Below are 13,472 nucleotides of genomic sequence, written 5' to 3' on the forward strand. Positions count from 1 at the left end.
GCTTGTTCACTTGCAAAGAGTCATCAAGAACTCATTCCTCTGTTAGGTGATCCTGAATGCCCTACATTTCTGAGAAACCAGCCCCTGGAGCCATGGTTTATACAGACTCTGCTAAGATTACAGGGGACTTACACAGGATAATAATCTATATTTTGATGAAACTTGAAATTATCAAAAAACCATCTTATGGTTTGCTGAATACTATGCAGAGAAACCATCTTAAGTTACCAACTTCCAGAATCAACAATGTATCACTTTACTAATCCAAAAAAGCAAGTCGAGTTTTAGTAATTTAATAAGGGCACTGAGAGATGCTCCTGGTAAGTTTACTTTCCTGGCACTGGGATGAGGCTTGATTAATGACTAATTGTCTCTCATACAGCTCTGCCGTTTCACTTTGGAAATCAGCCAAAGACTGAATTAAGAAACCGTCATTCCTAAGTAAAAGGTTACAATACAAAGCATTTTTATTTCATCACTTGAATATTTTGAAATAATTGCTAAATATTTGAGACCAATTAGAAAAGTTCTCTTGCCTCTATATTATTTTTCTGCATTACTACGAGAAATTAGATTTCATAAATTGCTGGTTATTAAAAATCTAATACCAGCAATAAGTACACTGAAGAGGTAGAGAAATATTTCATTCCAGTCTTCATACTTTCTTATGGTTAATTTGAAGGCCCCTGAGAACTAGCTCACAGTTAAAAGCACTGAATGATGTTCTTTCCTTAAGTAGATAGGGTTAGTTTAGTAATTACAATACCTTTAATTATTTCACTTCATATGGTTATTAGAAATATTGTGGCACATTATCCTTATGCCCTAAAGATTAATTATTTTTGATGTAAACAAAATTACACCATTCTTAACTAAAAGCTATGCTATTTTTAAATTTATTCCTTTAATCTTTATTTTAAAGGTGGAAAAATCATAATGGTTTGCTAATTTGATTAATTTGATTTGAATCACTGTTCTTCAAAGCCAAATGTAAGAGGTTTTTTCCCAAGTGAAAGTTTTTGATCTGTGTTCAATCAGTGCTGTAGCTTTATGAAACTACTCATATAGGTAACAGATTTCCTTTTTTGCCAGATAAACTCAAGAGTCCTGTGTATTATTTGGTATCTGATTTTCCTAAGATGTCTATAAAAATGAAAAACACTCCTTTTCTAAAAAGAGTTGGTTGCCCCCATGTCCTTGCTTATTTTATAGAGAAATAGATTTTGTTTCAAAACAATAAATCTAAGTAGCTACGTGAACAAAAGAAATTCACGGCCATCCTATACATGGATATGATCCAGACTGACTGAATGAATAATGTGATACAATAAAAAATATTGTTAACTCTCTAGAAGGTTGCCCACAAATTGTTATCCCATACTAGTGTTTATTTCATCTCCTTTAGTGCTAGTTTTCTATTCTTGTCAGAAGCCTTCATGACAATGTCCTGGTTCTCTTTGAAACTTGGTGTTCGATATATGTCAAGTTACTCCAGGACTCCCTGCAAAAGAATGAAAGCTAAGCATGAAAGAACAAGAAAATCCTTCTTAGATGGAAATTTTACAATGGATATGCATGTTTTTATTGTAACTTTATAAGAAGCAAGGTTGCTTCCTTATAATTCTTCTGCGTAAGTATCACCAAGGAAATTCCTACACACTTGCTACCTGTCTTTATAAAACAATTTTGTCTTTTTTTTTTAAGATTTTATTTATTTATTTGACAGAAAGAGATCACAAGTAGGCAGAGAGGCAGAGAGAGAGAGAGGAGGAAGCAGGCTCACTGCTGAGCAGAGAGCCCGATGCGGGACTCGATCCCAGGACCCTGAGATCATGACCTGAGCCGAAGGCAGCGGCTTAACCCACTGAGCCACCCAGGCGCCCTAAAACAATTTTGTCTTTAAAAAAACTAAAAACTGTGTGATAGGCCTGAGCCTCTCACCCCTTGCTTTGGAAGACAAAGGAAAGTGGATATGTGTGAAAACATTAGACCTAGAACGACTTCTGATCCACAATCACATAACAAATCAGGATAATACAAACAAATAAAATCAGGATAATACTCAAAGTATGATTAACTAAAGTTGGGTATACATATTTACCATGGAATGCAGGAATGCCTCTATGCTGATTTAGCCTAATGAAATAAAGACATGTCTTTACCAATGTTTATAGCAGCCAATGTTTATGGCAGCTTTATTCATAGTTGCCAAAACCTGTAAACATCCCAAATGTCCTTCAGTGAATGAATGGATAAACAACCTGTGGGGTCCATCTATACTATAGGATGCTACTCAGCAGTGACAAAAAAAATGATTGATTCATGCAATTGCTTGGTCAATAATAAGCATCTTCACACTGAGTGAAAAAAAAGTTGGATTCAAGAGACCATATTGCATAATTCCATTTCTGTTTTCATTTTCCCTTTAGAAAAAGGTTAAAGTATGGGGAAAAAGAAAATCAGTTGTTGCCAGGGGTTGGTGTGGAGGAAGACATTGTCTACAAAGGGAGGAGCAAGAAGATGTGGGGGATGGGGGCAGTGTGGCAGTTCTGTAGATTGATTGCAGTGATGGTTACATGCTTACCCATTTGCCAATGCTCACAAAATATGCACTAAAATATGCAATTTTACTATGTGTAAATATACTTCTACATTTTTAAGACTACTTTCCAGAGCAGTTTTACATATATAGGAAAACTGAAAGGAAAGTATAGATTCCCCATATAACCCTTGCCCCCACACATGCAAAGCCTCCCTGACGATCACCTGTCCCACTAACAACATCCCCCACCATCATTATCACTCAAAGTCCATAATTTACATTAGAGTTCACTCTTGGTGTTGTACGTTCTATGGATTTGGATGAATTTATAATGACATGTATCTGTTTATTATAGTGTCATACAGAGTGGTTTCACTGTCCTAAAATAGCCTCTGTGCTTGCTTTTTTTTTTTTTTTTTTTTAAGAATTATTCTAGGGACACCTGGGGAACTCAGTCAGTTAAGCGCTGACTCTTGATTTTGGCTCAGGTCATGGTATCAAGGATGGATCCCCCTGTCAGGCTTTATGCTGAATGAGGAGATTGAGATGTTCTCCCTCTTCTACTCCCTCCACCCTTCCCCCCACTTTCTCCTGGAGGAGAAAGGAGAAGGAAGAGGAGGAGGGGGAGGAGGATTTATTAACCATTAGAATTATTATTACTCTGGGCACCTGGGTGGCTCAATTGTTTAAGTGGCTGCCGTGACTGGCTTTGGCTCAGGTCATGATCCTATAGTCTCAGCATCAAGCCCTACATCAGGATCCCTGCTCAGTGGAGGGTCTGCTTCTCCCTCTGCCCTTCACCCTGCTCATGCTAACTCTCTCTCACTCTCAATCTCTCTCAAATAAATAATATTTTTTTAAAAAAAGAATTATTCTTTTCCTACAATGAAAAAAATTTGTTTTCCTTGACCCAAAACTTCTGCCTTTCTGTTCCTCCTGAACCTTGGAGACCATACATGGATAATCATAGAATTTCTAAGTGTTTTCATCCAATCATTTCCCCCAATCTAGAACCAATTTAAATTTTCATTTTAATGGGACACATTTTTGCATGATATGTCCAAAAATATGTCCAGCTTTGCTCAATAACTTCAATAAAAGGGATCTCACCTCTTTTCAAAACTCACAGAGTGACCCAAAACTTCCCTTATCTTGAACATCCCATTTTATGTAAGCTAATTTAGGAAACTGAATCCAATTTTGCTGCGCCTGGAACCCACTGTTATTTAGTTGCAATGCCTTCTCAAATTTGTCCTCCTGAACACTGAAACCTACATAAGAGATTTTATGCCAAGCCCCACTAAATGTCGTTTTGTTTTGTTCTGCTTTAGCCAACATGTTGAACCTTTGGTCCAGGTTTCCAATGGTAAATTTGATCTGATGCCACCTGTGTCTTCATCTACCTTGATGAAAGTGTTAAACCCATCAAATCAAAGCCATAGTAAGATCCCACTTCTTATCCATCAGAGAGAGGAGAAAAAGATTTACATTTTCAGAGCAGATTCAGATATGTATATCTTTGACACTGTTGGTAGAATTACAACTAGGTAAAGACTTTTGGAAGGTATTTTAGTTGTAGCTGCCAAAGGCTAAGGCTTTTGCTCCAACAATTTCATTTCTAGGAATCTGTCCTAGAAAACTACTGACATACCTGCAAAATCATATATACAAGGGTGTTCACTGCAGTATTATCTACAACAGAAAATATTAGGAAACAGCATAAGGGGGTTGTTAAATAAATGTTTACACATTCATAATAAATACTAATAATATATACTTGGACAGATGCCAGACATTGTTCTAGGGCTTTCCTTGCAATATTTTCTCACAGGTAGGTATTGTTGACATCCTCATTTCACAGATGAGGTCCTTGAGGCACAAAGAGGTTAAATTATTTGTCACAGTTGTATGATTAGTCTGTGGGAAAGCTGGGACTCAAAGCCAGGCTCTAACCTATATACTTTTCACAACCACACTTTTCTGCCTCTCTGCAGATTAGAATACATGGAAGTCCTTAAGAAGAATGAGACAGACTCCTATGAACTGATGTAGAAGGAGTTCCAGGACTCATGACTTGGACTAAGAGGCTCCAAGGTACATTATTATATAAAAAAGCATGAACAATATAGAGAGAGCTCTATTCCACTTGCGTTGGGGAATGATGGATGTAAATGGAACCAGAAAAGAAGTGAAGAATCTTGATGTTGGGGTACCTGGGTGGCTCAATGGTTAAGCCTTTGCCTTCAGCTCAGGTCATGATCTCAGGGTTCTGAGATCGAGCCCCACATCGAACTCTCTGCTCAACAGGGAGTGTGCTTCCCCCTCCCCTCTCTGACTGCCACTCTGACTACTTGTGATCTCTCTCTCTCTCTCTCTGTCAAATAAATAAACAACATCTTTAAAAATAAAAGAAAGAAAAGAAAAACAATCTTGGTGTTTTCTCTGACATTGCCTACAAAATATTTTCTAATGAAAATATATTTATGCTTGACTAACATCAAAGCCAATACTAATAAAGAGGGAAAGTTGTTATACCAGATAGGAGGATAAGAGTAGTGTGACCTTGTGACATTTTGCTAGAGGTTTTCACCTTATCAGTGGATTAAGCCTGTAGTATGAAGATTAATTCTATGAATCAGTCTTTTTCATCTTTAAACCGATTTAATGAATCATAATTTACATACGGCAGAATTCACCAATTTTAAGTGCCCATTTTGATGAATACTGACAAATAAATGTATATGCCATGTACCCACTACACACCATGATACAGAAAACTCCCATCATACCATAATGGTCTCTGTTCCTTTTGCAATCACCTGCCCCACCCTCAACTCCAGCAACAAGTCATCTGTATTCTACTGCTCTATACTTACCATTTCTAGATTTTCTTAAAAGTTGAATCATACCACATATATTCATCTGTGCCTGCTATCTCACTTCTTTCACTGAATATACTGGTTTTAATATCCATCGATTTTGTTGCTTATATCAGTAGTTTATTCTTTTATATTGTTGAGTAGCTTTCCATTTCAAGGATATACCAACAAATGGTTTTAGAAAACTGGATATACACATGCTAACGAGGGAAATTGATCCCTTACCTTAAACTATTTTCAAAATCACCTCAAAATGGACTAAAGACTTAAACACAAGACCTGAGACTGTATAACTCTTAGGAGAAAATACAGGAAAAAACTTATTCACATTGGCCTTGGCAATGATTTCTTGGATACGACACCAAAAGCATAGGCAGAACAATTAAAAATAAACAAGTAGGACAACATCAAGCTAAAAAGCTTCCACACAGCTAAGGAAACAATCAACAGAATGAAAAGGCAACATATGGAATGGGAGAAAATATTTGTAAACCATATATCCAACAAAGGATTATTATCCAAAATCTATAAGGAACTCCTACAACTCAATAGCAGAACACATATAGCTCAAATACAAAATAGGCAAAGGACTGTATTTTTCCAAAGAAGGCTTTTTCCCACAGATAATGAAAAGATGTTCAACATCACTTATTAGGAAAATGCAAATCCAAACCACAATAACAGATCATCTCACACCTATTAGGTTAGCTATTATCAAAAAATTAAAAGGTAACAAGTTTTGATGCAGATGTGGAGAAATTGGACCCTTTGCACACTGTGAATAGGAATGTAAAGTGACATGGCTGCTATGAGAAACAGTATAGAGGTTCCTCAAAAGATTAAAAACAGGAATACCATATGGTCCCACGATTCCATTTCTGGGTATACACCTAAAAGAACTGAAATCGGGATCTCAAAGAGATATCTGTACTCGCATATTCCTTGCAGCATTATTGACAATAGCCAAAATAGGGAGACAACTTTAGTGTTCATTGAGGGATGAACAGATACATAAAATATGGTATATACACACAATGGAAAATTATTCAGCCAAAATCTTGCCAGGTAAAACAACACAGATAAACCTGGAGAATAAAATAGTGGGTGAAATAAGCCAGTCACAGCAGGACAAATACTGTGTAATTCATCTTACATGAGGTACCTAAAATAGTCAGACTCAGAGAGTAAAAAAACAAGAACCAGGCACTTTTTTTTTAAGATTTTATTTATTTATTTGACAGAGAGAAATCACAAGTAGTCGGAGAGGCAGGCAGAGAGAGAGGGAAGCAGGCTCCCTGCTGAGCAGAGAGCCCGATGCAGGACTCGATCCCAGGACCCTGAGATCACGACCTGAGCCGAAGGCAGTGGCTTAACCCACTGAGCCACCCAGGTTCCCCAAGAACCAGGCACTTTAAAATTTGTTCATTAATCTGGTCTTTCATCCAAATTATCAGATTATCATCCAGCCCACATTTTTTCGTATTTTCTGCAAAAAATATCTTGAAATATCTTCAAATTCCTTCTGAATCTACTGATGAAATGTAGATTCAAATCCTTGGCTTCTCTCTCCTCTAATGAAGTGATTTAGGTGAGATGCTTAAACTCTGTAGCGCAATTTAATCATTGCTGAATTAAAGACAAAAATAGTTCCTATTTCATAGCAATGTCATCAGGTTTAACAAGAAAATCCAAGTTAAGCACTTAGGACAGGGCCTGATGTGCAGTAATGACTCACTAAGATCTTCCTGATCTTTTACAGAAGGGAGTGAGGCCAGCTTAAAGGCCACTTGCCTGCAGTGGCCCCATGTTGACTTCTTGAAATTGCCAAATTCCCTTCTAAATGCTCAGGGACCACAAGCCAACCATTTGCCTGTTTTTGTTTTTTGTTTTTGTGTTTGTTTCATTCTTCCCTCACCTCTGTTGCTGTCTATGACCCTGCACAAGTGGCCAAAACCAGTGGTTTTGTTTTCTTCATGAGTCCTTGGTTCCAAGATATAGATTATCTGCTTCCAGGGAATGAAACACATTAGGAGGTTAAAGATTTGGATTCTGCATGTCTCTGACCAATTTGTTCCACACTTTCTTGCCAAAGTTGTGAGTGAACACAAAAAGTAATAGTTAGAAAATGTCATGAGAAGAAAATGTCTCCTTCTGAATAGAACAGATATGTGAAAAATACACTGAAAACCTCTCTCCTATTTGAACTACTAATTTCTTGAAAAACAGATTAAAGTAAAAATATAATCTTTTAAAAAATTATACATATATGCACTTGTCTTTAAAAGGGGGGGGGGGTGAGAAGAGACAATTCCTGAGAATAGATCAGTTAATTGGAGTTACACTTTTTTTTTTCCAGAAACCACACCCAAAATGCATTCTTTACCATACCTTTTTTAAACTTTTTAAGTACCATAAGAAATTGGAAACTCTTGTTAAATTAAGAGTGCAGAAATGTTGATAAGTTTTTGTAAATTTCCCAGACTTTAAGTGTTATCTTATACACATCTAAATCAACAACAATTTTTTTAATCAACAATTTCTAAGTGACTTGCCTTCATGAATTCTTTCATAAGTGTTCAATTTGGTTTTATTTTACTTTTCTACAGTTTAATCAAAGTGTACAAATACAATAAAAAGTGTGAACATCTTTAAAGATTTGGAAACAAACCCAAAAACTCCTGATAAGTGCAGAATATAACTAAAGGAGGTAGAAACATGTAGATGTTCTAGAACTGTGTTATTCAATAGGCAGCCACAAGCTCAAAGGCTTTAAGTAAACTTTTACATTTAAGTTAACTAAAATGTTAAATGAAATTACATTAAATAAGGTGTAAAGTTCAGCTCCTCAGTCCTAGAGGAGTCAAGTACTCAATAATCATGTGAGATTAGTGGCTTCCACACTGTGCAGCAAAGATATAGAATATTTCCACCAACATACAAAGTTCTTTTGGATATTGGTCAAGAAAATGGTCTATGTAGCATGTGCATTTGGTATTGGTCAGTATATATCTTAGAGGGGAAGGAAATGACCAATGAACACAGTGAGTCAATTAAGAAGAAATCAGTTGTAAAAGTTTTCCATATGTCTCAGAATTAAGTGTCAGTGGGATGTCTGTGAGGCTGTTGGTTAAGTGACTGCTTTCAGCTCAGGTCAAGATCCCAGGGTCCTAGGATCAAGCCCTGCATCAGACTTCCTGCTCAGCAAGGAGCCTGCTTCTCCCTCTCTCTTTCCCTCTCCCCCTGTTTGTGCTCTCTCAAGAGCTCCTTAATCTGAAAATTAATAAAAGTTATAACAAAAACAAGAATTAGGTTGTCTTTCCTGTATTTGAAGGCAATCACATAGATAATAAGAGAAAGTTCTTCATAGAAAAATTTTAGCTAATCAATGCAGACAGAATTAGAAAATCATTGTTTTGTAGCCTTAAATGAAATAATGGATCTAAGAAGTGCTGTGTTTATAAGTGTTTAACACTGGACAGGGAGGAAGGGCCTGATTTATAACATTGGCCAATTTTTGTGGGGTAAATATCCCACCACAGCTGATTGTAAACTACCAATATGCTGTTACTCAGAACTGGGAAGAAATGTGCCTAATTAGCTCTTGTGAACTGGTACAAGCTGATGCAAACAGGTTGAGCTGGCCCATTATACCACTACGTCTGAATAACGATCATCAGTGGATTTGGTAAAATTATGTTAAGGAACTTTATATTGAAGTATCAGGGTGACAATGCCTAAAAAGCATTACAGGTCCTATCTCAGGCAGCAAGGTTGCATATATAAGTATCCTTGTGAAGAAAACACGCAGCACATAGTCTAATCATGCTTCCAGATCTACCTCCCAGTTTATAGAAAACATCTGCAGTAAAGATAACAACTAAATATCCCCACAAGGAAACAAACAGCCAAACTCAGGAAGTAAGATGTCTGCCAGCTCAAAGAGTACAATGTATCCAACAAAGCACTAGAAACTAAAAGAAGAGACAGGAAAGACAGAGAAGGAGATTGTATTAATAATAAAAGATACTTAGGGCGTCTGGCTGTGTCAGTCAGAAGAGCATGCAACTCTGATGTCAGAGCCAGGAGTTTGAGCCCCCCACTAGGGTTTACTTAAAAAAAAATAAAAATTTAAAAAAAATTAAAGATACTAAAGGAGTATAATTAGATATAACGTAGTATGTAATCAAAATTGAGTAGCAATTTGGTAAATTTGAATATGAATGGATATTAGATGAAATTAAGAAATTATTGTTGAGGGGAGGAGTCAAGATGGTGGAGAAGTAGCAGGCTGAGACTACTTCAGCTAGCAGGAGATCAGCTAGATAGCTTATCTAAAGATTGCAAACACCTACAAATCCAACGTGAGATCGAAGAGAAAAAGAACAGCAATTCTGGAAACAGAAAATCAGCCACTTTCGGAAAGGTAGGACTGGCAGAGAAGTGAATCCAAAGCGACAGGAAGTTAGACCCTGGGGGGAGGGGCCGGCTCCCAGCAAGCAGCGGAGCAATGGAGCACAAAATCAGGACTTTTAAAAGTCTGTTCTGCTGAGGGACATCGCTCCAGAGGCTAAACCAGGGTGAAGCCCACGCGGGGTCAGTGTGGCCTCAGGTCCCGCAGGGTCACAGAAGGATCAGAGGTGTCTGAGTGTCACAGAGCTTCAGGTATTAGAATGGGGAAGCCGGCTACAGAGACAGAGCCGACAGTGAGCTCACAGCTTGGGGTTACCTTGAACCAGCACAGGCTCTGTGAACTCCGAGCGTGGCCGGAGGTCAGGCAGATAGGAGTTACTGGGCGCTGTTCTCTGAGGGCACACTGAGGAGTGGGGCCCCGGGCTCTCAGCTCCTCTGGGCCGGAGACCAGGAGGCCGCCATTTGTATTCCCGTCCTCTGGAACTCTAGGGAAAGAGCTCAGGGAGCAAAAGCTCCTGAAAGCAAACCCGAGAGGATTACCCAGCCTGGCCCCTGGTAAGGGCGGTGCAATTCCGCCTGGGGCAAAGACACTTGAGAATCACTACACCAGGCCCCTCCCAGAGAAGATCAACAAGAAATCCAGCCAAGACCAAGTTCACCTACCAAGGAGTGCAGTTTCAATACCAAGGAGAGCAGCAGAGTTCCAGAGGAGGAGAAAGCAAAGCACGGAACTCATGGCTTTCTCCCTATGCTTCTTTAGTCTTGCAGTTAATTTAATTTTTTTTCTTTTTCATTTTTTTTCTCTTCTTCTGCTAAATTTTTTTTAACTTTTACCTTTTTCTTTTTTTAACGTTTTTTACTAGTTTATCTAATAGATACATTTTTTTCTTTTTTATAATTTTCTTTATTCGTTTTTTTCTAATTCTTCTTTTCTTTCTTTCTTTCTTTCTTTCTTTTTTTTTTTTTCTTTACTTTCTTTCTTTCTAAACCTCTTTTTATCCCCTTTCTCCTCCCTCACGATTTGGGATCTCTTCTGATTTGGTTAAAGCATATTTTCCGGGGGTTGTTTCCACCCTTTTAGTATTTACTTGCTCCTTCATATACTCTTCCCTGGACAAAATGACAAGGCAGAAAAATTCACCACAAAAAAAAAAAAAAAAAAGAACAAGAAGCAGTACCGAAGACTAGGCACCTAATCAATAAAGACATTGGTAATATGTCAGATCCAGAGTTCAGAATGACAATTCTCAAGGTTCCAGCCGGGCTCGAAAAAGGCATGGAAGATGTTAGAGAAAACCTCTCGGGAGATATAAAAGCCCTTTCTGGAGAAATAAATAACTAAAATTTAACCAAGTTGAAATCGAAAAAACTATTAATGAGGTGCAATAAAAAATGGAGGCTCTTACTGCTAGGATAAATGAGGCAGAAGAAAGAATTAGTGATATAGAAGACCAAATGACAGAGAATAAAGAAGCTGAGCAAAAGAGGGACAAACAGCTACTGGACCACGAGGGGAGAATTCAAGAGTTAAGTGACACCATAAGATGAAACAACATTAGAATAATTGGGATTCCAGAAGAAGAAGAAAGAGAGAGGGAAGCAGAAGATATACTGGAGAGAATTATTGGGGAGAATTTCCCCAATATGGCAAAGGGAACAAGCATCTAAATTCAGGAGGTGCAGAGAACGCCCCTCAAAATCAATAAGAATAGGCCCACACCCCATCACCTAATAGTAAAATTTACAAGTCTTAGTGACAAAAAGAAACTCCTGAAAGCAGGAAAAGAAGTCTGTCACATACAATGGTAAAAATATTAGATTGGCAGCAGACTTCTTCACAGAGACCTGGCAGGCCAGAAAGAGCTGGCATGATATATTCAGAGCACTAAACGAGAAAAACATGCAGCCAAGAATACTATATCTAGCTAGGCTATATTGAAAATAGAAGGAGAGATTAAAAGCTTCCAGGATAAACAAAAATTGAAAGAATTTGCAAACACCAAACCAGCTCTACTACAGGAAATATTGAAAGGAGTCCTCTAAGCAAAGAGAGAGCTAGATCAGAAAGGAACAGAGACAATATACAGTAACAGTCATCTTACAGGCAATACAATAGCACTAAATTCATATCTCTCAATAGTTACTCTGAATGTTAACGGGCTAAAAGCCCCAATCAAAAGACACAGGGTATCAGAATGGATAAAAAAACAAAACCCATGTATATGTTGCCTCCATGAAACTCATTTTAAGTCTGAAGACACCTCCAGATTTAAAGTGAGGGGGTGGAAAAGAATTTACCATGCTAATGGACATCAGAAGAAAGCAGGAGTGGCAATCCTTATATCAGATCAATTAGATTTTAAGCCAAAGACTATAATAAGAGATGAGGAAGGACACTATATCATACTCAAAGGGTCTGTCCAAGAAGAAGATCTAAAAATTTTAAATATCTATGCCCCTAACATGGGAGCAGCCAACTATATAAACCAATTAATAACAAAATCAAAGAAACACATCAACAATAATACAATAGTAGGGGACTTTAACACTCGCCTCACTGAATTAGACAGATCATCCAAGCAAAAGATAAACAAGAAAATAAAGGCCTTAAACGACACACTGAACCAGATGGACATCACAGATATATCCAGAACATTTCATCCCAAAGCAACAGGATACACATTCTTCTCTAGTGCACATGGAACATTCTCCAGAAGAGATCACATCCTCGGTCCTAAATCAGGACTCAAAAGATAGGGGTCATTCCTGAATATTTTCAGAATGCTCTGAAGCTAGAACTCAACCACAAGAGGAAGTTTGGAAAGAACCCAAATACATGAAGACTAAACAGCATCCATCTAAAGAATGAATGGGTCAACCAGGAAATTAAAGAAGAATTGAAAAAAAAACATGGAAACAAATGATAATGAAAACACAACAGTTCAAAATCTGTGGGACACAACAAAGGCAGTCCTGAGAGGAAAATATATAGTGGTATAAGCCTTTCCCAAGAAACAATAAAGGTCTCAGGTACACAACCTAACCCTATACCTAAAAGAGCTGGAGAAAGAACAAGAAAGAAACCCTAAACCCAGCAGGAGAAGAGAAATCATAAAGATCAGAGCAGAAATCAATGAAATAGAAAACAAAAAAACAAGAGAACAAATCAGCGAAACTAGGAGCTGGCTCTTTGAAAGAACTAATAAAATTGATAAACCCCTGGCCAGAATTATCCAAAAGAAAAGAGAAATGACTCAAATAAATAAATCATGAATGAAAGAGGAGAGATCACAACTAACATCAAAGAAATACAAACAATTATAAGAATATACTATGAGCAACTCTACACCAACAAATTTGACAATCTGGAAGAAACGGATGCATTCCTAGAGACATATAAACTACCACAACTGAACCAGGAAGAAATAGGAAACCTGAACAGACCCATAACCAGTAAGGAGATTGAAACAGTCATCAAAAAACTCCAAACAAGCAAAAGCCCAGGGCCAAATGGCTTCCCGGGGGAAATTCTACCAAACATTTAAAGAAGAACTAATTCCTATTCTCCTGAAACTGTTCCAAAAAATAGAAATGGAAGGAAAACTCCCAAACTCATTTTCTGAGGCCAGCATCACCTTGAT

The 13,472-nt window shown here is 37.6% G+C and overlaps 1 long non-coding RNA gene across 4 annotated transcripts in view; it reads right to left on the minus strand.

The window, feature by feature from the left end:
- Nucleotides 1–13,472, minus strand: part of LOC309872129 — an 88,431-nt gene that overhangs the window by 6,193 nt on the left and 68,766 nt on the right. Inside the window, exon 1 of one of the 4 annotated variants that reach the window (XR_014315683.1) lies at nt 10,148–10,409. The exons of the other annotated variants lie outside the window; for them this stretch is intronic. This is a non-coding gene — a long non-coding RNA (uncharacterized lncRNA). Of the gene's footprint in view, nt 1–10,147; nt 10,410–13,472 lie in introns of those variants that run through there. 4 annotated transcript variants of the gene reach the window in all.

Source organism: Mustela nivalis (assembly GCF_964662115.1).
Source record: "Mustela nivalis genome assembly, chromosome: 8".
NCBI classification, from domain to species: Eukaryota; Metazoa; Chordata; class Mammalia; order Carnivora; family Mustelidae; genus Mustela; species Mustela nivalis.